This window comes from Podarcis erhardii (assembly GCF_964252035.2).
Source record: "Podarcis erhardii genome assembly, chromosome: 14".
Taxonomy (NCBI): domain Eukaryota; kingdom Metazoa; phylum Chordata; class Lepidosauria; order Squamata; family Lacertidae; genus Podarcis; species Podarcis erhardii.
This window is the reverse complement of record NC_138503.1, coordinates 13,560,868-13,584,507: the sequence shown is the minus strand read 5'-3', so window position 1 is coordinate 13,584,507 and position 23,640 is coordinate 13,560,868.

The following is a 23,640-nucleotide window of genomic DNA, read 5'->3' as shown; positions in this document are numbered from 1 at the left end:
TGTGACCCTCGAGATGTTGCTCCCATGATCCCTGACTATTGATCATGCTGGCTGGGGATGATGGGATGCGGAGTCCCTCAGCATCTGGTGAGTCCCCATCCCTGGTCTACAGTAAAGTAAAGGTAAAGGGACCCCTGACCATTAGGTCCAGTTGTGGCCGACTCTGGGGTTGCGGCGCTCATCTTGCTTTATTGGCCAAGGGAGCCGGCGTACAGCTTCCGGGTCATGTGGCCAGCATGACTAAGCCGCGTCTGGCGAACCAGAGCAGCGCACAGAAACGCCATTTACCTTCCCGCTGGAGCAGTACTTATTTATCTACTTGTACTGTGTGCTTTTGAACTGCTAGGTTGGCAGGAGCAGGGACCAAGCAACGGGAGCTCACCCCATTGCAGGGATTTGAACCGCCGACCTTCTGATCGGCAAGCCCAAGGCTCTGTGGTTTAACCTACAGCGCCACCCGCGTCCCTTATCACTGGTCTACAGTGGTGGTTCACAATTCCAGAGAGGAGCTTTTCCCGACCTTTCTTGGGGGTGCCATGAACTGAACCTGCAAAGCCATTTCCGCCTGAAAGGAGAGGGGGTTGCGGGCAAAACCCTCCACCCACCCACGCGGGGGCGGGGTCTTGCCCCCACATGGTCAGGGAATCCCCGGGCGTGCCTTCCACCCCATCCGCCAATCGGCGGACCGGGGAGGCGAGGCCTAGCCCATTTAAGGCCAGGCACACCCAGGGACCGCCCTCTTTTCCCTTTCCCAGCTGAGCGGTTTTCCCATCCCACCCACCCTTTAGGTTTCGCTAGCTATGACCTTGCTATGGACTTCGGTTGGTCGCTGCAAGGGGCCTGGTAGGAATTTTTCCAAGTTGGCACACTTCAAGCCTTTTGGTTTTTTCGCCTACCTCGTAGCAAACGTCACAACTTCCGCGGTATTGGCGGTTAGGCATTGGCAGGGGTTAATTGTTATGCAAATGAAGGGGGAAGGAAGCGCCATCACCTTCCCCCAATGAAAAGGGTAGTCCAGTAGAGGACTCCGGGGGGCGTTGCCTTGTCCGAAACCTAGGGAGGTAAGGGCCTCTGGCACGCCCCCGAGCGGTGACACCCGTGGGATCCTAGTTGGCGTACTTCAACAGGACTCCCACGGCTTGTGGATAACCCATCCCGGTCACCATGCCGCGTAGACGGTAGGAGCCAATGCCTAAGGCCAATACCTTTCAATTCTGTAATCAATAAAGTTGTGGCCTTTTAATGCCCATTAACCTTAAATAATGTGTCCAGTGTCTTCATTTCTCTTGGGGGGAGGGTACTTGCCACGCAACCTTTTTCTGTGCAAAGCACACTCGCTGTGTGCGCACGCCCAATGTGGCTGAGGATGAGCCACTTGTGAGTGGTGCCATCACTCTTGTCTTTCACTGTGAGTTAACTGCACACCTTGATTATTGTCCAGATTCCCCTGTCCTTTTCGTCTTTTAAACTTGGAGAGGCCCTGTGTATATACCCTTGTTAGATAAACAGGTTATTGATACCAGTGTGACACCTGAATCCATTACAGTGGTACCTTGGTTCTCAAACGCCTTGGTTCCCAAATTTCAAAAACCCAGAAGTAAGTGTTCCGGTTCTCAAAGGTTTTTCAGAAGCCAAACGTCTGATGAGGCTGTCGGCTATTGTTTTTGGGGCAGCTGTACCAATCAGAAGCTGCTCCTTGGTTTTCGAACATTTCAGAAGTCAAATTAACTTCTGGGAAGGACTACCTGTGTGTGGCAGTCAGCTCAGCGGAATCCCACCTTCATCACCAATGAAATATACTCAGAGTTGAGTGTGAATTTCATGTACTTTATTCAGCTTATAGTAGCAATGAACGAAACTTTATCCAAAACGTCTAGCTCAGGGGCCAGCAAACTTTTTCAGCAGGGGGTCGGCCCACTGTCCCTCAGACCTTGTGTGGGGCCGGACTATATATATATATATATATATATATATACACACACTTTTTTGGGGGGGGGGAATGAACGAATTGCTATGCCCCACAAATAACCAAGAGATGCATTTTAAATAAAAGCATACATTCTGCTCATGTAAAAACACCAGGCAGGCCCCACAAGTAACCCAGAGATGCATTTTAAATAAAAGGACACATTCTACTCGTGTAAAAACACGCTGATTCCCAGACTGTCTGTGGGCCAGATTGAGAAGGCGATTGGGCCGCATTTGGCCCACAGGCCTTAGGTTGCCTACCCCTGCTAGAATGATATACACTTGCCTCTGAACTTTGTACATAGAGGGAATGATAACTGTCTTGGTGACCATCACCCCTGTAGGTGGCAGCACCTTCCTATCGAATCTTTATGCCCAATAACTCTTTCCCTCCCTCCCTTTCTTCCCCGTCTTGATTAAGAAATTAACTATTGGTGGCTGAGGCCAGCGAATGTCTTTCCAAGGTCTTGCCTTCTGCAAGGCAGGCAGTAGGTTGACTGAACTGTTTAAGGCTCTCTTGCCCATTTTCACCTAGCTGGCTTTGTTCATTTTTTGAACAGATCTGTTCTCTCTGATTTGGTCTTCACATTTTGCTTTTTCCTCTCTTCGGTTAATTAGTTTCTGCATTGCTCACCTCTCAGGCTTTTGAGGTCTACATGAAGCTAAAAATCAGACCCAAAGAGCTGTTGCGAGCTCTCCTGACGGTATGTGCCAGCAGGATGGAAGTTTTGATTACTTTCTTTTTAGGGAAGTTGGAGAATTCTGAGCAGAAATGGGGACAGAAATTGCCAATGTTCACTTGTCCTCTGCCTGGAACAGTAATCAACCCATTGATTACAATCTGTCTTCACTCGCTATGGTTTTCACGGTGCAAACAATGTGTAATTGATGACTCTGCCCCACCCCCTTGTGTCGAAATAGTGCGGAATAACCTATTTGAACAGTTAATTAAATGATTATGTAAATTCCCACCACAGCAGACAGCAAAATGGGTAATGTAGTTTTGTTGGAAACTGAATCGCAGTAGAACAGAAACAGTATTGTGTGCAATGAACATGGGTTGGGATAGAAATAGGTACCTGTTGCATCCCTTCTTTCTTTGTGACAACAGACCCCATATGAATCTGTCTCTAACTGCTTGCTTTAAATGTATACCTTGCCTTTATGCACCAACTTCACATGACAGCCGACAATCGTAATATACAAATACAACACATAAGCAAATGCTAGCAGAACCAAACCACAATTAAAAGCAACAAATCTGAGCAAGAGCTGATGAAACAGCCAAACAAACTGAAGAACAGCAATCGGCAGAAAGACAAGCTGCAGGAAAAACAAGTTACCTTGGTAAACATGGTGGTTTTTATTTGTTGGTGATCAAAGAGGACACAAAGAGGGTCTCCCTTAAGTATGGAGTTGAAAAGCTTAGGTGCAACCACTGAGCCCTTTGTGTGGTGAGTTCCCGCCTCCCCCAGTAGGACTAAAAACACATGGCACCGTTATTTTCGGTTAATGGGCTAAAATTGGCCACAACTTTATTGGTTACAGGTGATGAGCAGTATTGGCTTAGGCATTGGTCCTAATCCACTATCCAGCTTCAGCTTGTTTGCACATCAACTAGGAACTCCCCCGGGGTTACCAATCGGGGCCTGCCTTAGGTCCTCACCTCCATAGGCTTTGGACAGGGCCGCGCCCCCCAGAATCCTTTATCGGACTACCCTTAAATATCCGGGGGAGGTGATGGCACTTCCTCCCCCCCCATCCATCTACATAACAATACCCCTACCAATGCCTAACCACCAATACCGAGGAAGTTGTGCCAATTTGCTACGAGGTAGGCGAAAAACCAAATGGCTGGTGCCAATTTGCCAAGTGGAAAAAATTCCTACCAGGCCCCTTCATGGCGACCAACCGAGGTCCATAGCAAGGACAGAAGGGAAACCCTGAAGGGTGGGTGGGTGGGTGGGTGGGAAACCGAAGCAGCGAGCGGCCAAAGATGGAGATTCCCGGCCACGCCTGCCTTAAATGGGGCAGGCCACACCCCCTGGGCCAGCCGATTGGCTGCCCAGGGGATGACGCGGCCAAGGATTCCCCTAATTGCGCGGAGGCTGAGAGCCAGCCCCCATGCGCGTGTTGGGGGCGTGAAGCCCACACCACACCTCCTCCTGAGGTTGGAAGTGGCTTTCTCATGTGTCTGACAAGCATGCCTTAGATGGTGTTGGGGCACATAGAAAGAACCCTCTTTCTGATTTTGGAAAGTTCATATAGGACAAGTGGGCAATGTGCAGCCTATGGGATGCATGCCACCTTCTGCTGTCTTTCCATGTACTGAGAAACCAAGAGCAAGAGAATGAAGGGATGATGGCTGGATGAGAAGATAGGTGTTCGAGGGTATTCGATAGGGAGAATGGATTGGATAGATGGATGCAGGAGGGAGACAGAATTGATGTCACATCTACTTTTTGCTTTGCCCCCAATTGCTGCCGCAGGAATGTGACCCCGAATTGACTGCTTTTACCTGGTGAAAACACAGCCCTTGACTCTGAAGAGTTTGTCCACCCTGGATATACGAGAGCACTTTTATTTCTGAAGGCCTTCTCTATGGTTCCAATTCCAGAAAATAAAGTGACTGGCAGGTACAAGAGAAAGACACTTTCCTGTTACTCTAGCACCCAGAAGGCAGGCATGCCTTAAAAAGGTTCTGCACCCAGATATGCATTGTAAAAAAAAAAGAGAGAGAGTGCTGTGTACTTAGATGATAAATTAAGAGAGGTACTTCTTTGCTTGGTTTTGGGACAGGGGCATAATTTATTACTTATTTGTGTACCGCCTTATACCTATAGATCTCAAAGTGGTTCACGACATAAAATCATACTTATAAAAATGCGAAATAAATAATAACAAAAACAACTCAAATAATTCCCCCTCCCATTAAAAACACATTAAGAATAATTTTATTTCAGCAGGCATGTTCAGCATCTTCTATCTCTTCATTTTAATATATATACAGTGGTACCTTGTTTCCCAAACTCAATCTGTTCTGGAAGTCTGTTTGACTTCCAAAACATTCGCAAACCAAGGCACAGCTTCTGATTGTCTTATTGGCCCTGCAAACAATTCCGACAGCTGAAACAGACATTCGGCTTCCAAACCAGAACACTAACTTCCGGGTTTGTGACGTTCTGAAGCTGATTTGTTTGGGAGCCAAGCCGTTCAGGAACCAAGGTACCACTGGGTATGTATACACGCACACACAATTTTTAAAAATATATTTTTGTGTCAGATCAGTTAATCAAAGCCTATCTCGTTACATTAATTCTTTCATCCCAAATTAAGCATTTAGATCCTGTTGATTTCAATGGGAGAGGTAAGCATGATTAGCTCCCTCTGTCAACAAAATGCTGTGGTGGTTGGTGCCTATTGAGACTGGTAGGGAAGAAGGCAAGGAATATCAATAGAAGGAGCAGCTAGAGCCAGGCAGAGCCAACTAATTCTGGTTGTGTCTCCATCTTCCTCTCTGGTAAGCACTGCAAGGGCAATACTGAAACTGAGGAAAATGGCAGCCATTGCCTCCCACCCCAGACTGGTTGCAAGTAAGAAGGCCTGCTGGCAGGGGCTGGCCAAGGGCAGCCTAAAGTTGGTGGTTTGAATCCCCATGATGGGATGAGCTCCCGTTGCTCTGTCCCAGCTCCTGCCAACCTAGTAGTTTGAAAGCACGCCAGTGCAAGTAGATAAATACAGTGGTACCTTGGTTCTCAAACTTAATCCGTTCCAGAAGTCCGTTCCAAAACCAAAGAGTTTCAAAACCAAGGCACTCTTTCCCATAGAAAGTAATACCAAATGGATTAATCCGTTCCAGACTTTTAAAAACAACCCCCAAAACAGCAATTTAACATGAATTTTACTATCTAACAAGACCATCTAACAAGACCATTGATCCATAAAATGAAAGCAATAAACAATGTACTGCAGTCACACAGTCTATCAATCAGTAGCTGAACTGGGTTCCACACAGTCACAAAAATAAGAGCCACGAAAACAAACACAAAATAAATAGCAAAAACAGACAGACCTCAGCATAACACTCAAATCAGAAGTGTGGCACTCAAATCAGAAGAGTAACACTCAAAATGGAGCACGTTCGGCTTCTGAAAAAAGTTCAAAAAGCGGAACACTTACTTCCATGTTTGCAGTGTTTGGGTTCCAAGCTGTTTGAGTACCAAGGTGTTTGAGAACCAAGGAACCACTGTAGGTAAATCTGCGGCAGGAAGGTAAACGGCGTTTCCGTGTGCTCTGGTTTCTGTCACAGTGTTCCGTTGCACCATAAGTGGTTTAGTCCTGCTGGCCCCATGACCCAGAAAGCTGTATGTGGACAAACGCCGGTTCCCTCAGCCTGAAAGCGAGATGAGCGCCACAACCCCACAGTCACCTTTGACTGGACTTAACCGTCTAGGGTTCCTTTACCTTTTACCTTTTCTAATGGGCCATCCTCGACTGCCAAAGTCATAGGAAGATAGAGGATGCCACACACATTCAAACATATTGGGAAAAGAGAGTCAATTCTAGTGTTTTATTTTCCCCACTTCCATCCTGCTCCACCCCACCCCAAATTATAAAAAGTTAGGTTTGCTGATTTCGGTTTCTTGGCAGTTCTGTTATAGCACATGTGAGTTGGCTATGTAGGTGAGACAAAATATTGAGTGCATCAGACCCGCCAGGAGGTCATTGATTCCCAGATAAAACCAACATCACTTACAGAGGAAAGAAAAAGTCCTGAATTTACCTTCCATGGTTAAGCTAATAAATATCAGGGGTAGAAAAGGAAGACAAACTGGAGAACAAAATGGTTGAAAAGTGGAGTTTATTTACAATATATTGGAAGAAATAAGATGCAAGATGAATCAATCCATGTGCATTAGTTGGGGAAACATGTGTAAAAGGGTACCTTTTTGCGTGTAAATGTACATAATCTTGATGTAAGTTATGCATTTTTATGATGGAAATAGTGTAATGAAGCATCTGAACATAAGGAACTGACAAATTAATGAATGCTTTAGCTGCACTAAAAATAGGCAATTCTAATTTAGATCAGGCTAATATCTTATGTTGCTGTTTTGCATGTTTGCTTATCTTCCTCTTTTTCGTGATGCTTCTCTTATTTTATTGTAAATGCAAGTTCAAACCTATGTGCTATGATTATATTACTACTATTCATTCTGTTTCTCTATTTAAATGATAGAAATAGAGAGAAAAGTTGGCACCCAGTGCTCGAGCCACCGTTGACTTCAGAAAGAAACTGGCCATCATCAGCCAAGCGGAGATATGGCTTGAAGCTGGGTGGTCCTCCAGGCAGATGTCTAAAATAGGATTTCTCTTGCCCTCTGATGTTTAACGGCATGGTGCAAAAAATCCTTTCAGCTGTATAAAGAAAATGAAGTGCTTTTTCTTCTTCTCAATGTCTGGTTAACATACAGTTGTGCTGCTTTGGGTTTCTTGTGCCACCTAAATAGTCCATAGTGAGGACTTTGTATTGTAATGCCCTTGTTTTGTCCTGGTCAGCAATGCTCTCATTTCTAAGGGCATTGATTTCTGTTTTCCATCCTTCATTTTTTAAGGGGGAAGATAATTCTCCTGGCCTCTCTAAAGGTCAAGCCTCGCAGCTCCAGAATCCCCAAGGGATCTATCCTGCCATGTGCAATTGATATCAAAGTTGTGTGCATGTGCGCACGGACACACATTCAGAAAGTACAACATGGACATTCAGTCTTTTTTTGGGGGGGATTTGCCCTATTTGGTACCATCTTTGTAAAGTAGGTTTCTTAGTAGATAGGGATGAGAGAAAAGTTTGATTCAGATCACATTTAAATGTGGACCTACCTATTTCTGAAACAAGATGCACAGAGGTGTTAGCTTGATGCTTGGGACTAAACCCCTTGACCATTGGCCATATTGGCTAGGGATGATGGGAGTTGTAGTCTACAAGTATCTGGGGACATCAGGTTGAGGAAGGGTGGGGAGCCTCCCACCCAGGGACCAAATGCAGCCCTCTAGGCCAGTGGCGTAGCGCTGTTCACTGGTGCCCGGGGCAGATGCATATGCACACTCACCAGGTGGGGGCAGAGCACATTCACCCAGCCCTCTGTCAGAACCAAGGGATTCTCTCCTCTTTTCTCTTGAATTTTAATTGACTGGCATATTCTTGGAGAAGGGAGAGGCTCTCTAATGATGTGTCTGCTATCTGTTCTCCAACTCCCCCTCCTTCTCCCAATACCTTGTAACTTGGCAGTTCTGTGTCCTGTCGTAAATCAGCCCTGTCTCCATCTCTTCTTGCAACTACTGGAGAATTGGGGGGGGGGTATGGAGATTCAAACCCCCCCCCCAAAAGAAGCAGAGGGGAAGGAGGGGGCAATTCCCAGCCCTCCTCTTCAGACCAGTTCCTGATACCCTTGCTGCTGGGCAGGCGCATTAAGCGGGGGTCGGGGGGTCGGGTGATTTTTGTCTCACCCACCACTGGCATGCGGCCCCTGGGAAGTCTCCCAGAAGGCGATATGGCCCCTGGGCTGAAAAACCTTCTCCGCCCCTGCACTGGAGCAATAGAAGATGCAGGGTGTTGGAAGAGAGTGAGATTGCTGACAGTGCTTCCAGTTTCTTCTCTGCCATCTGCCATCTGCATTCTTGGATTCGTTTTTCTTCTGCGATGAGAAAAGTTAGCGATTGCTTAAACTCGGCAAAGTGGATTTGAAAGGGCATATGTTGCTCTGACGTTGATTATACATGACGGGGCTCCGGGGTGAAGCACAGAACCCTGGAGGTAGCGTGTTTGTGTGAATATGGCCATTCGCCCCCATGCTTCGAGGCCCAGAGCAGATCAAATCTCAGACGGCTGCCTTCTCCTTATACTTCCACTGCAAGAGCCCAACCTTGCTTGTCACTTCAAGAGATGAATTGAGCCCTAGGAAGGCTGGTATATGTAGCTCCTGAGTTGAGAGCAGCCAAGTCCCTCAGACACTGACGCTGAGGATCCCCAAAGCTTTTGTGTGCTGTTAATAGCAAGGGCTATATGAAGAGGCCCTTGCCACAATTGCTTCTCCTGGGGTTGGAAGCTCACTTGAGCCTTTGATTTGTGGGCTCATTTAAGGACTTGTGAATCAGAAGCTGCAGTGAGCTGAAGGAGTGTTGTCAAACCCAGCGGAATGAGAGGCTTCTGATTCTGCATGGGTCTGTTGCCATGGCGGGGAAGATATTTGAGCTTCAGAGCTGAATTCTTGGCCAGAGGCAAAAAAGTGATGGCCTGCCAGAAAGGCAAAGTGAGGCAGTTGCCTCGGGAGGCAGGCTGGGGATAGCTGGGAGAAACAGCAGATCCAGCGCCTGAGGATTGTGCTGCTCGACGCCTCCTGCGCTTGTTGGCCACCACCGTTTCCTCTTCAATCCTTCCTCAGCCACTGCCTGCTCTTCTCCAGCCTCCTTCAGCATGACAGGACTTCTCTGGGCTTCCTCCAGTCACCTCAGGCAGTGTTGGTGGTGGTGGGTCGCCATTTTCTGTTCTGCCTCTGGCACCAAAACATCCTGGGCCAGCCCTGGGTGGTTGACATCATTGCTCTCAAGTGCCCTTTCTGGCATTGTGGAGCCTGAGTGGCTCCTTGGTATTTGAGGGGGGGGGGGGCTTCAGGCTATGAAGCAAGCCAGACAAAGACCAGCGCACGAGTGCCACTAATCTCACTCCAAAGCTGATTGAACACTGGTTGAGTGCATGTAATTGTTTCTACCATGTGGCAGTGTGGACTGCAGAGAAGGCTCCATTGCATGCTGTAGTGGCTGGCTTGCCGTGGTGGAGGGACTTGTGGAATAAAAATTAGGGGAAAGTGTGCATAAAAATGTATATATTAATGAACAATAAAGACATCATCTTAACATGAGTCAAATTTGCTTTCCAAAATGTGTTTTATAGGAAAAATCTGCACTGAGATGCTGACTAATTTTTATGATATATATATTTTAACTACTTGCAAACGAATGCAGAAATGTGGAGTGCTGAACTCAAGATTAAAAAAAGAAAAACAAAGGAAACCTGAAATGGACAGTTTTTGGGGTCATTAGGTCACATAGCTGTATCTTCTGGGGCCGAGTCTCCTGAGGAGTTTGGTCCCCGTATAAGGGGAAGCTGCAGTCTTCCTTTCCAGCGGGGAACTGGATCTGCCAGCTGGGTAAAGGAGTGAAGTTAGGAGATACATTTGGTCCCAGTAGCTCCAGGGTCACCTTAAGTGGTCAAACCAGCTGTGGGTGTCAGGAGCGGAGCTGTGCCACTCTTGACTATTCTGCATTGCTAAGCCTCAGCCTTGCCAATGATGCTGTGCTGTTCTGAGCTCCGAGGAGACGTCCCCTTCCCCCTGTTCCTAATCCAGATCCTGAATCTTCCCAAGAGCGGGAGGACAGTATAGATTTGGAACAGTGGCTTGCAGAGGGACATAGTTCAGAAGGCAGAAGCTGGGAAATACTGGATGGGGAGCAGCTAGGAGAATAGACACTGGAAGAGAGAGGATTAATAGATTCAGAGTCTCTGGACAGCATCCACTCCTTCCCCAAAGACACAGAGCTCAGAAAGTAGCAGAACAGAAAGCACAGAGGGTACAAGCTCAGATTACAAGACGTAGACGTGATGTAGACAGAAGGGGGTGGGATCTTTTAATTGGGAGCATCGCCATTTTTAGGAGATGTGTTCTTTGTTCTCTTGCTGTGATTATTAAAGTTTCTAACTGGTAAGAAGACTCCTCTTCCTTTGTTCTGCTTATCTACATGGAAGCCGATTCCCTGAAGCTAGATGATGCCATGGATAAGGATTCTGACCTGGGAGAGGGACCTAGTGGGTTGCCACCCCTTCACCTCATACCAGTCTTGCCTACAACCCTATCACCAAGTCACTCCATGCCAGACCTGCCTCTCCTCTTACTCTGCCTTGTTCTTCATCAGCACCAGCTGATGAGAGTCTGCGCTCCAAGGATATGTCAGGTACCTGGTCTGGTTGTGGGTTGCGCTGCCACTTCCTCCAACATGTAGGAGATGGAGACATCAGTGCTGGTGCCGACAGACAGCTCAGGTCCAGCCCAACAGAAGGAATTCCAGTCTATTTGCCCAGTCCAAAGGAATATCCCACTTGCTATGCTAAAATTATGTCCATCACCGCTTCTTTATAATGAGGACCTGGGAGAAATGTTGCTCATTGGATTGCCTTAGATTGCCCAGCCATGCATAGCATCTGTTGCACCTTGGACACACCATACTGATCTGAACATCAAAGTTTTCAGCAGAAAACTTAATTCAGATGAGAGCTTGGAGATGTGCAATGCTAAGAGTTAGCGGACCTGATCTCCTCCTCTCTTACTTTGATTTTGGCAGTAGGAATAATAAACATAAAAATCACTGAAACGTCAAAGAGCTTCTTGTATTATGAGCTTCATTGCTAATTATGTTTAATGCATTTTCAGATACTGTAGAGAGGCGCTGTGTTCTACCATGGGCCTTTCTATTGATCAGCTGTCATTTCAGCTGCTGCTGAATTCTGCTTGCTTGTTAGTGTATTAGGGACATTTCCTTTGCTCTCTTACTTACATGATTTTTTATTTTTTATTTTTACAAAAAGAACAGCCCTAGAGAGGAACTGCCATATTTAGCCAAGGAAAAACTAACTAATGGCAGTGCAGATCCTTTAGTGCCTCCGTGATCTTTCCTAGTCTCAACACTGTGGTATCTTCTTTGTGAATGTAGTTCTTGGGATATTTACAAGTCATAGTGAAGACCAGCTAACAGGGGAGAGAGGCCCAGTGGCTAGAGCAGGGTTCCCCAAACTTGGGTCTCTGGCTGATTTGGGACTACATAATCCCTAGCTAGCAGGACCAGTGTTCAGCGATGATGGGAATTGTAGTCCAAAAGCTTGGAGACCCAAGTTAGGGAAACTTTGGGCTAGAGTGTTGAAGTCTTACCTGGGAAATCAGGGTTCAAATCCCCGCTCAGCCATGAAGCTCACTGGGTGACCGTGAGCCAGTCCATGTCTCTCACCTAACCTACCTCACAGGGTTGTTATGGAAATAAAATTGGGAGTAGAAGGACCACATATACCACCTTTAGCTCCTTGGAAGAAACGTAGGACATAAATATAAGAACAACTGGTGTTCAGGAGTCCATTCCTAAGATATCAATACTCACATCCACAGAAATGACACATAAAAAAATAAACTTAGGCTGCAGTCCTACTGTGTTACCTGGGAGGAAGGATTTTGAGGAATTCTGGTGAAAATAGAAACAGGAGAGGAAATTGCTGATGTTCACTTGTTCACCCCATCTCTGGAGCAGAAGTCAGTCCAGTACAGTGGTACCTTGGTTTGCAACCGCTTTGGATTACAACCACGTCAAACCTGGAAGTGTGTGCCACTTTTTTGCATTACAACTCATTTTTTTGGATTACAACCAATTTTTTTTTTTGGGGGGGGGAAGACCCCATTGGTGAAAGCGCGCCTTGGGTTACAACCTGTTTTGGTTTACAACCGGACCTCCAGAACGGATTATGGTTGTAAACCAAGGTACCACTGTAAATGCAAAGGGCATTCACTGTTGTTGCTTTTGGTCCACCAGTTATATATAACTGATCCCCAGCCTTTTGCACTGTGTTTCCTTTGCATTGAAATGAATGGGGCGGGACAATGGAATAACAATGCAATTTATGTAATTTTGCCAAATGCAGACAGTGAGACAAATAACATATTTTTTTTAGCAGATGTTGAACTGCAGCCGAATGGAAACAAGGCTGCATTCAATGAATGCAGGGCAGAATGGAAAACCACGCCTTCTTAACATCCCTACATGGGAGGAAGCCCCATTGAACTTGGTGGGGCTTACTTCAGAGTAGAAATGTATAGGATTGTACTGCTAGGTAACTAGGCTTTCTTTCTCCAGCTTGGCTTAATAGCCTGATACAGTGAAATGGAAGAACGAGGTGCCAAGAAAGGACAAGTTGTTAAAGAGAGGCGCTCCAACATCAGACTCACTGCTGCAGACAGCAACATGCCATGGCTTTGGAGAGTTTTCCTGTGTGCTTACCCATTCACGAATCATCACAGCACTACCCCAAAAATAAACACTGAGTCACAGAACGGAAACAAGTGATACTTCTAATTGTGGTCCTATTGAACAATAGAATGTCAGCGGGATCCAAACTAAGCAAGAAAATAACAGTCAACTGAATGATTGTCAGGAGCTTCTGGGACTCGAACCAGGTTCTTTGGTGAGCTGCCAGGACTACAGGTTGGGACATCTCTTGAGAAAGTAAGGGAATCCTGGATACAAGAGTGACTACACCCACCCAGGCTGGCCATTGGCTGCCCTCAACTGGAAGGCTTGTTAAGACTTCTTGTTCATTTGTTTTGCTTAAAGCAGAGGTCAGGAACCTCAGGCCTGGGAGCTAAATGTGGCCTGGACAGCCTCTTGTAGGCTATAGAGGTTTTTCATCCCTGCCCTAGAGTATATTTATTAAGAGCTGCCAAATCCTTGGTCCATCCATCCTAGAGCAATTTACTTTTACAGGCACTAGCTATCCAGTGCTTCCCCGCATTACCAAGCAAGTTTGACACTTACTCATTAGGCACTTTTTAAATTCTCATTTTCAGCTAAACACTAAGAAAAGCAGTGCGTGTGTATTCATTAGAACAGGAATAATGGAAAAACAAAAGAATACAGTTCCAAACCATAAAAACAAATAGCACAGCAAGCCTATGCAACCAAGCTTACAGAAATAGTCTTCTCGACAGAAGGAGACCCTGTTCCACTGTCTACAGTGCAATATTGGGAAGGTTTGCATGGAAGGAGATTGGCAGGGACTAGGAGTTACAATGTTGTTCTTCAGGTGAGGATGCTGAACCAGACGGGGAAAGGCAATGCAGGACCAGCTACAGAAACACCACCAGATGAGCCTGTGAGGACAGTGCTCCTCCGCTCTGAGGGTGTGGCTCCGTTATCCTTGAAGGAGTTTATTGCAGGTGACCCAGGGAGACCAAAGGCATCCTCACTTCATCTGCATAGGTCAGTTCCGTGTCCAGGGCAGCTGTCTACCAGCTCCATCTGGTATGCAGGCTGAGATCCTACCTGCCCGTGGACTGTCTCGCCAGAGTGGTGCATGCTCTGGTTATCTCCCGCTTGGACTACTGCAATGCCCTCTACCTGGGGCTACCTTTGAAGGTGACCCAGAAACTACAACTAATCGAGAATGCAGCAGCTAGACTGGTGACTGGGAGTGGCCGCCAAGACCATATAATACCAGTCCTGAAAGACCTACATTGGCTCCCAGTATGTTTCCGAGCACAATTCAAAGTGTTGGTGCTGACCTTTAAAGCCCTAAATGGCCTCGGACCAGTATACCCGAAGGACCGTCTCCACCCCCATAGTTCAGCCCAGACACTGAGGTCCAGCACCGAGGGCCTTCTGGTGTTTCCCTCACTATGAGAAGTGAGGTTGCAGGGAACCAGGCAGAGAGCCTTGTCGGTAGTGGCACCCGCCCTGTAGAACACCCTCCCATCAGATGTCAAGGAAATAAACAACTATCTGACTTTTAGAAGGCATCTGAAGGCAGATCTGTTTACGGAGGTTTTAAGTGTTTCGTGTTTTATTGTGTTTTTAATTTTCTGTTGGGAGCTGCCCAGAGTGGCTGGGGAGGCCCAGCCAGATGGGTGGGGGATATTATTATTATTATTATTATTATTATTATTATTATTATCATCATCATCATCATCATCACCCCAGTGCTTGATGACTGGAGAGGGCTGGGCCCCATTAACTAAAGCAGGACTTGCCAGTAGCATTGAGATTCTGCTGGTACTATATATGGCTTAGTGTCTGGGTTGTGTCCCAACAAAGTGCTCAATTCAAGTCACTTAGTGGTACATCTGTTCTGCTGGTAAAACCTTTTGCACCAGTGGAGCATTACTGGGCAAGAGAAGGCATAAGCCAGGCGAGGGTAACTCTGTGGTGCAATAGTTTGCACAACCTGTTATGTAATGAGTTTCTGCTAGCTGGGCTCTTGCATTGAATTATTCTGTTGCCCAGCATTAGAACTCACCTTTCTGCTAGTGCAAGCGCCCTTGTGTTAATGGACAGAGAAAGTCGGATGCAGCCCTCAGTTTGCTTGCTTGTTTGTTGAAACCACATCAGTTCTTTGTGCTCCTAGGGCCTTGGCTCACCGAAGAGCAGGACAGAAGCGTTCTGTAACAACAGGACTTTTCTGTTCATTACCAGAGTCATTGTTGCTCATTTATCCTGACATTCTATTATTCCATCGCCATGCTTCTTGTCACCTTGGAAGCTGTAAAGTCCTGTGTCGGGACCAGTCATTCTGCTTTGCATGCTGAAGACCCCAGGTTAAATCCTCGGCCTCCTTAGTTTAAAGGCTGAGGCAGCAGATTATATCAAAGACGTTGGCCTGAGACCTTGAATGTCATGAACTGGCAGGTTAACGGGGATGGCAAGGGGATGGAGGCCAATGCACAGGAACCAGAGCAGTAGGACCCAGAGCCAGAGGGCCCCTGTCCCCATGAACATGAGAGGCTCTGGGGCACAGGGAGCAGCAGAAGGGATGCTCTAGGACAGGCATCCCCAACCTGCGGCTCTCCAGATGTTTTAGCCTACAGCTCCCATGAACCCTAGCTAACAGGACCAGTGATCAGGGATGATGGGAATTGTAGTCCAAAACATCTGGAGGGCCAAAGGTTGGGGATGCCTGCTCTAGGAGGCTGAGGCAGGCCAGAGTCCCCGGCCCAGCTCCCTAGCTGGCCAGGTGGGACTCTACCAGCTGTGGGAGGAAGGGTGTGATTCCTCAGCAGGGGTAGGCTTGGCACAGGTGAGGGTCACATGCCTCATCAAGCCCAGTTGCTGCAATCAGCATGCATCAGCAAGTATCAAAGGGAAGCAGAGCTGGGGTACTTTGTCTGCTCTTCTCAACTGCCCATGTTGGTGGACCTTGGCTTGGATGTTCCTGAACTTCTGTGCTTCAGGTTTGACTCTGGACTGTGTTCTGACTGCTTGACCTGGCTACTTGGACTGTGTTTCCTGATCTTTGAACCTGACATACTGATTGGCTGCAAGTTCGGGACATTGAATAGTTGTATTTGCAGCTAAGTCTCTTCAACAAAACCAGGCATAGGCAAACTTGGCCCTCCAGATGTTTTGGGACTACAACTCCCATCACCCCTGACCACTGGCCTTGTTAGCTAGGGATGATGGGAATTGTAGTCCCAAAAACATCTGGAGGGCTGAGTTTGCCTATGCCTGACCTAAGCCATGGGAGGGGAACCTCAGGCCTTGGAGGGGCAAATCCAGACCTCTTTGTCTGGCCCTTGGGACTCTCCTCAGAAGATGCCACTTCCTTAAGCCACACTTCCACACTGGTCCTGTTCCACACCTGGCTGGAATGTGTCCTTGGACTGTGATAATCCCTCTTTCTTGCCTTGATGGACAGTTGCTTGTGTGGCAACCTCTGGCTCTTGAGTGGGTGTAAACAGGCACATTGTTTTCTGCGCCCACTTTTCCTTTGCTTCTGGCTCTGCCTCTTGCTGGCGTGTGGCCCCTGAAAGGTTGATCCTGAGGGTTTGTGGGCCTCAAGTTCTAAGAGGTTCTCCACCCCCTGCCCTAAGCCTCTGGGGTGGCAGGCCACAGATCTCAACAGAGACTCCTTTCTTCCTCCTTTTGTGCAGCTGATTCTTTCCCTCGCCCACAACAACGCTAGAGAAACGATGCTTTCTTGCTTCTTATCTAGAGCAACAGATTAAAATTCAGCTGCGTGCCACCAGATTGGCCGCAAGTGTTAATGGGCTCAAATTCGCTCTGGGTTGAACTGCGAGAGTCACAGAGCCTGCTGCTAATCACGAAAGTGACAGCGCTGCTGTGGTTACCTTGTAGGTAACGATCCTGCTTTCACCTAATTATCATATCTAAACTATCACCGGGCCTATTTGCATTGTAGCGTACACAATATCTAGGGCGCTTGATTGAGTAGTGATTTACACACAGCTCTGTTGCTGGAGCTGGCGAGAGAGCCGCAATTTAAGGAGCTGATCAGAGCAATTTGTTTGTGCGGCTGAATCGATCACAATATTTGTACACAATGCCTCTCTTTATGATCCCAGCAACACTGTTTAATGCCGGCCTGACAGCATACTTAATCTCTGACATTCAGACATAATGCAGGGAAGAGTGAGCTTTATTGCAGATTCTGGATACAATGGTGATTGCTCAGTACACAGAGAACAGGGCAAGCAAGCAGTTAGAGTCCAGAGAAGCTCTCTGTTGTTTGCAAATGTCATCTTGCTTGCCTCGTGCACACTCCATTGTGTCCTGAGCGTTGGTTTCAAGCAAGACACCTCCCATTGAAGCCTTGAAAGCCTGGTGTGGTTGGGATGTCGGACTAGGACTTGAGAGATCCAGGTTCAAGTCTTGAGTTGGCTGTGAAGCTTGGATGACCTTGCATCTCAGCCTAACACAGCTCATAGTGTTGTTATGGCAAAGTGATGCCGGCGAAGAACCTTGAGTGCCTCAGAACACCAGAGTCAACCCCAATTTCACCTAATTCAGCTCTGCTCACTGTCTGGAACTGGATAGCACCTGGTCTTGCCCTTCCACTGGGAAAGTGCTTTGGAGATAACCAGTCCATTGGTTAAGCGGCTTGCCTCCCAGCCACACTGGCGAGCCTTTACGCCGAATCTTTGTAGGAAATAGAAATTGTCTGTGTACACTTGCATCTGCTATGCAAGCTTCTTTTCTCATTTTGAGGTTTCTGGCTGCCTTTGCATCCCCTGCTGTTTATGCAGCGAGTATGCTGTGAATCATCTTTTTTCTTTCTTTCTAAAATGAGCATTTTCTCTTCTCACAAGAGCAGATTGTTTGCCATTGATGATCACTGAGTTGAGCTTTGCTATTTCCATATGGCACTGGAGACCTGAAGTGGAATCTCCGTTTGAAGAGAATAGGAGCCAGAGAAATTCAGTGCTCTCTAGCTCATCACAAGGAGGTAGGCTGCAAAAGCCAGGCAGGGCTTGGGGTTGTAGGACCCGCAGGTTCTGCAGTAGATAGAGTTGTCAGAGAATTCCACCAGAAATGGAAGGAGGAATTCCTGGTATTTGCTTGTTTGTCCCAGAATGGGAAAAGAAATCAGACCAGTAAATAGGATTGTTATTATTATTATTATTATTATTACTATTATTTATTTCAGAAGAAGAAGAAGAAGAAGAAGAAGAAGAGGAGTTTGGATTTGATATCCCACCTTTCACTCCCCTTCAGGAGTCTCAAAGGAGCTAACATTCTGCTTTCCCTTCCTCCCCCACAACAAACACTCTGTGAAGTTGAGTGGCGCTGAGAGACTTCAGAAAAGTCACCCAGGTCTTCTCCAGTCACCAAGGTCACCCAGCAGCTGCATGTGGAGGAGCGGGGACGCGAACCCGGTTCACTACCGCTCTTAACCACTACACCACACTGGCTCAATTGATATGCTTTCAATTGATATGCTGCTCTTTATCAAAGGAACCCAGGGTGGTGCACAACAGTAAAAACACATTACAGAACATCAATGATAAAAACATAATAAAAAGCATAGTTGTCAGGGGTTCAGGAGCAGAGACACAGGAGATGGAGCAAATGGAGAGTGAGGAGGAGGAATCCGAGGGGAGCGTAGGCAGTGACAGTGGTCAGAGAGATTCCACGAGTCTCTCCAGCGAATCGGAAGATTCACAGAGAGGAGCGCCGATGGCCAGGGCAAGGGGGGTGCCAAGGGGGAAACCCCAGAAGGAAGGGGCCAGCGGGGACTCCCTGAGCAGCAGTTGGAAATCAGGACCAGCTTCCCCACCAGAGCGCAGTGGGGGGGAGGAGTCCCAGGCATCGGGACCAGGGTTCTCACCACCAGAGAGAGGAGATGAGTCAGGATTGACCACGCCTCCATCGGAGAGCGGGGAAACGGTCAAGGGGAAAGTCACCGGCTGGGCGCGCACGCCAAGTTCAAATGTACAGGCGAGCGGCACAGCAGGTAGCCCGGATAGGGAGCCAGGTCCTAAAGCCCACCGGAAGGAAGGGCAAGACTCAGGGGGGTCAGCGTCAGAAGAGTCCAGGAAGGAGGAAACCCCAGGGGGCAGAAGGACCCAGAGGAGGAAGGAACAGCGCAGGAGGTGGAGCCGGGCTAGGATCTTAAAGTGGTGCGGAAGGGGTAGTGACTCAGAGGGGACTTCGCCGGTCTAGGGCCAAGACGTAGGGCTGCACGCTCTGGGGTTTGAAATGGAAACTAAACTTCAATAAAGACTTTTGTACATTACATCAACCGGGCGTTGGTCCTCTGTGAGCTGGGACCTAGAGGCAGCTCTGACAATAGTCATCATAATAAAAGTGTTCTTCCCCCACATTTTCACTTTCAGGCCATAGATTATTTAATTAGGCCTTGGTAAAGAGGAATGTTTTAGCCTGACACCTAAAGGCATGTAATGATGGTGCCAGGCAAGCCTCTCTGGGGAGAGCATTCCACAATCAGGGAGCCACCACAGAAAAGGCCTGTTCTCTTGGTATTTCCTGTTGTTGCTTTACACTCCCCCCCACACCATTTGCACTGCGTCACATCTCTCCAGTGTGGTGCAGTGGTTAAGAGTGGTAGACTCGTAATCTGGGGAACCGGGTTCGCTTCCCTGCTCCTCCACATGCAGCTGCTGGGTGACCTTGGGCTAGTCACACTTCTCTGAAGTCTCTCACCCCCACTCACCTCACAGAGTGTTTGTTGTGGGGGAGGAAGGGAAAGGAGAATGTTAGCCGCTTTGAGACTCCTTCGGGTAGTGATAAAGCGGGATATCAAATCCAAACTCTTCTTCTTCTCTTCTTCCACTGAAATGAATGGGGTGGAATAACACAATGACAATATATTTTGAGTTACAGATAGGTAGCCGTGTTGGTCTGCCATAGTCAAAACAAAACAAATTCCTTCCAGTAGCACCTTAAAGACCAACTAAGTCAGTTCTTGGTATGAGCTTTCGTGTGCATGCACACTTCTTCAGATACACTGAAACAGAAGTTTCCAGACCCTTCTATATAGTGAGAAGGTGGGGAGGGGTATTACTCAGAAGGGTGGTGGCCTATTGCAAGACCTATTGCAGTCGTTAAGAGTCGTCGACAGGCTCATCACAGCTATCTGCCAATCACCCATTCCCACCACCCTTCTGAGTAATACCCCTCCCCACCTTCTCACTATATAGAAGGGTCTGGAAACTTCTGTTTCAGTGTATCTGAAGAAGTGTGCATGCACACGAAAGCTCATACCAAGAACTGACTTAGTTGGTCTTTAAGGTGCTACTGGAAGGAATTTGTTTTGTTTTGAATATATTTTGAGTAATATTCTTGGAGCTCTTGGCGGGCCAAGATTGGTCCACTGGCTGGAAGATCTCTGTCCCTGGCTTAGGGGATCTCCGTGGTTTGTCCCTCATGTTACAAGTGGCTTCAACCAGACGTCAAGCATTTAGTATCCATACTGTGGAATAGTCTTCCAGCAAAAAATAATTAAGCATCCTTGCAATTGACTCTTTTTTTATGCTGATAAGCATATGCAGGTGTTGAAACGTCCTTCATTATCCAGTCATTGTAATGATGGTTTTTTGTTTTGTTTTCAGTGGCACTTTGTTTTATTGTACTCATGTATATATAGTTGTTCATCACCACTATGCTATTTTATAGGAGCTGGTGATATATAAGTAATGAAACAATAAAATATTTAAGGGTTGAAACCTAAAAAGGCTCAACAAAGACTGAGCATGTGGAATAGGCATGAAATGTTGAGAGTCTGTTGGAAAAGAAAAATGGGGGAACAAGGTGAGGAATGAATGAAATGGTCCACTTTTAGCAGGCATACGGAACCTTTGGTTCTCCAGATATTAAAAGGTAAAGGGACCCCTGACCATTAGGTCCAGTTGTGACCCACTCTGGGGTTGCGGCACTTATCTCGCTTTATTGGCCGAGGGAGCCAGCGTACAGCTTCCGGGTTGTGTGGCTAGCATGACTAAGTCGCTTCTGGCGAACCAGAGCAGCACACGGAAATGCCGTTTACCTTCCCGCCGGAGCAGTACCTATTTATCTACTTGCACTTGACGTGCTTTCGAACTGCTAGGTTGGCAGGAGCAGGGACCGAGAAACGGGAGCTCACCCCGTCGCGGGGATTTGAACCGCCGACCTTCTGATTGGCAAGTCCTAGGCTCTGTGGTTTAGACCACAGCGCCACCCGCGTCCCCAGATATTAGTGAACTACAACTCCCGCCCCCCCAGCAAGAATGTCCTTTAGCCAGGGATGAGGTGATTTTCAGTTCAGCAACAGCTGGAGGGTGAAAAATTCCCCACATCTCTCTTAGAACTTATAATATCCTAGAGGAGTGTTTGGTTGGCTGATATCCTAAACAGGAGCATTCCTGCTTGGAAGTGAGGACAACGCTGCAACATTTTGTTGCAGGCACCACCTGTAATAAGAATAAGAATAGGAATACTGGGTAAAAACTCCTCTTGTAGGCAAACTGCAGGCTGAAGCGAATGGAAATCAGCCTCTTAAGAAATATGAAAACAATTTCTCACCCCCTCCGCCCACTTTCCCAAAATAATACGAACAACGTGGCAATCATGTCTGTTTGTATGATACTAAAATTTGTATTGGCTCCCACTTGGGGCACGTGGCCTGTTCATTCTATCCTCCTTGGTGGAAAAGCTGCTCCAATTATAGCAACTTGTCCAGATACAGTAAATTACATACACACCACAGCAAAATACATGTTTCAGAAATGGGCTGTCAATTGTGCAAGAAGATTTAACTTTACGGTTTGGAAACTGATTTCAGAATTCCATTTGGAAGCTGGGCTGATATGCCGTGTAGCCAAACGGCGGTGCTGTGAATTTCTCTCCCTCTCCTTCTCCTCTCAGGATGACTTAATCTGTATTAAAGCACCAGAATGTCATGATTTTCATAAATTATTGTGAAGCTCCCCGATAGAAATTACATAAGAGCTGCAAATATAATAGCCTGTCCTCTGTGGAAAGTCTGGAAGGACTTCCACGGGCTCTGTTGTAACTAGTTTAGAAGTCCTGCTATTAAAGCCTCCTTCTTGTGGAATATGTTAGCTCTTAAACAACATTTTTCACCCTGTCAAGCTGAAAATGGTTTCTCGCTCCCTCCCTTCCACCACTCACTTCTCCTCAAATGGAAAAAAGTAATCTAGACTTCCCCTTTCTGAGATGGAAATCAAGGAAAGTTTGTCTTGTCTGAAAGTGCTCTGCGGTGTGTGTGTGTGTGTGTGTGTGTCTGTGTGTGTGTGTGTGTGTGTGTGTGTGTGCGTGCATCTTTTTTCTTTCTTTGGTGTAATTCCCAAGCTAGCAGCAGCTGGAATGAAAACCGGGACCAGCACCATAATTTACTAATCAGAAAGAAAATGGCATGTTATTGCAAGACACCCCATGTTTACTGCAGAGTGGATTTAAAGCACCATGTTAAGGAACAGCTTGAGGAGAGCAGATACAGAGAATGGTCAAAATTGTAAATGTAACATTTGCATATTGTGTGCTAAAGTGTCATGGAGCGGGCTTTGCTGATTGAGGTCTTCGGAGGGCATAGAAGACAGCAATAAATGAGGCGCCAAAAGGAGTCTACTGTTTATAAGCCAAACTCTGAGAAGCAACGCCGAGACCCTAATCAGATAGATTTCCCCATTGTAGCTTCTTTTTCACTCTGTGAGGTGGAATTTGTGACCAGAACTGCAGAAGACGAGGTAGGTACACTAGGGCAAATGGGGCACTGCCCGCCCCACAAGCTCAGCCTGCCCCCACCTCAGAGGTGGTTTTAGGCTGGTGTGACCAGAGGCGGAGCAAGGTGGGGGCGGCCTGCCCTGGGTGTCATCCCTGAGGGAATGCTCAATGCCGCTGGTGCACCCCCCGGGATGTGTGCTGCCACCGCTAGCTCTGCCTCTGCCTGTCCCTATTGGCGCCATGTGGCGCCCCCTGTCCCTAGCCATTATGGGGGCAGGACCCCAAATGCCCGAGAGGCTTCTTCCGCCACTGGGTGCAACTGGTTTGGCTGTACTGAGCACTGTGTTGTAGGGGGACACCACAACAATGTTGTGGAATGGTGTGTGAGAAGTGTGTGTGGGGGGGAAATTTTAGCATTGCACAGGGCACCACTGAAATTTGAGAGCCCAAATTCCGCCACTGCCTGCCTGCCTCCTTACTGACAACCTAGGGTTGCCGTATTTCAAAAAGTAAAAACGAGGACGTTTACCTTCCTGCTGGAGTGCTACCTATTTATCTACTTGCACTTTGACGTACTTTCGAACTGCTAGGTTGGCAGGAGCTGGGACAGAGCAATGGGAGCTCACCCCGTCGTGGGGATTTGAACCACCAACCTTCCAATCGGCAAGCCCAAGAGGCTCAGTGGTGTAGACCACAGCTTCTACTGGAAGGCCCCACATGTCTCAGGCTCCTTGTAACACTGGGCCAGAGAGAATCATAGAGCTGGAAGGGATCACGAGAATCATCTAGTCCAACCCCCTGGCAATGAAGGAATCTTTTGCTCAACATGGGGCTCGAACCCACAACCCTGAAATTAAGAGTCTCCTGCTCTACTGACTGAGTCCTGGTCTT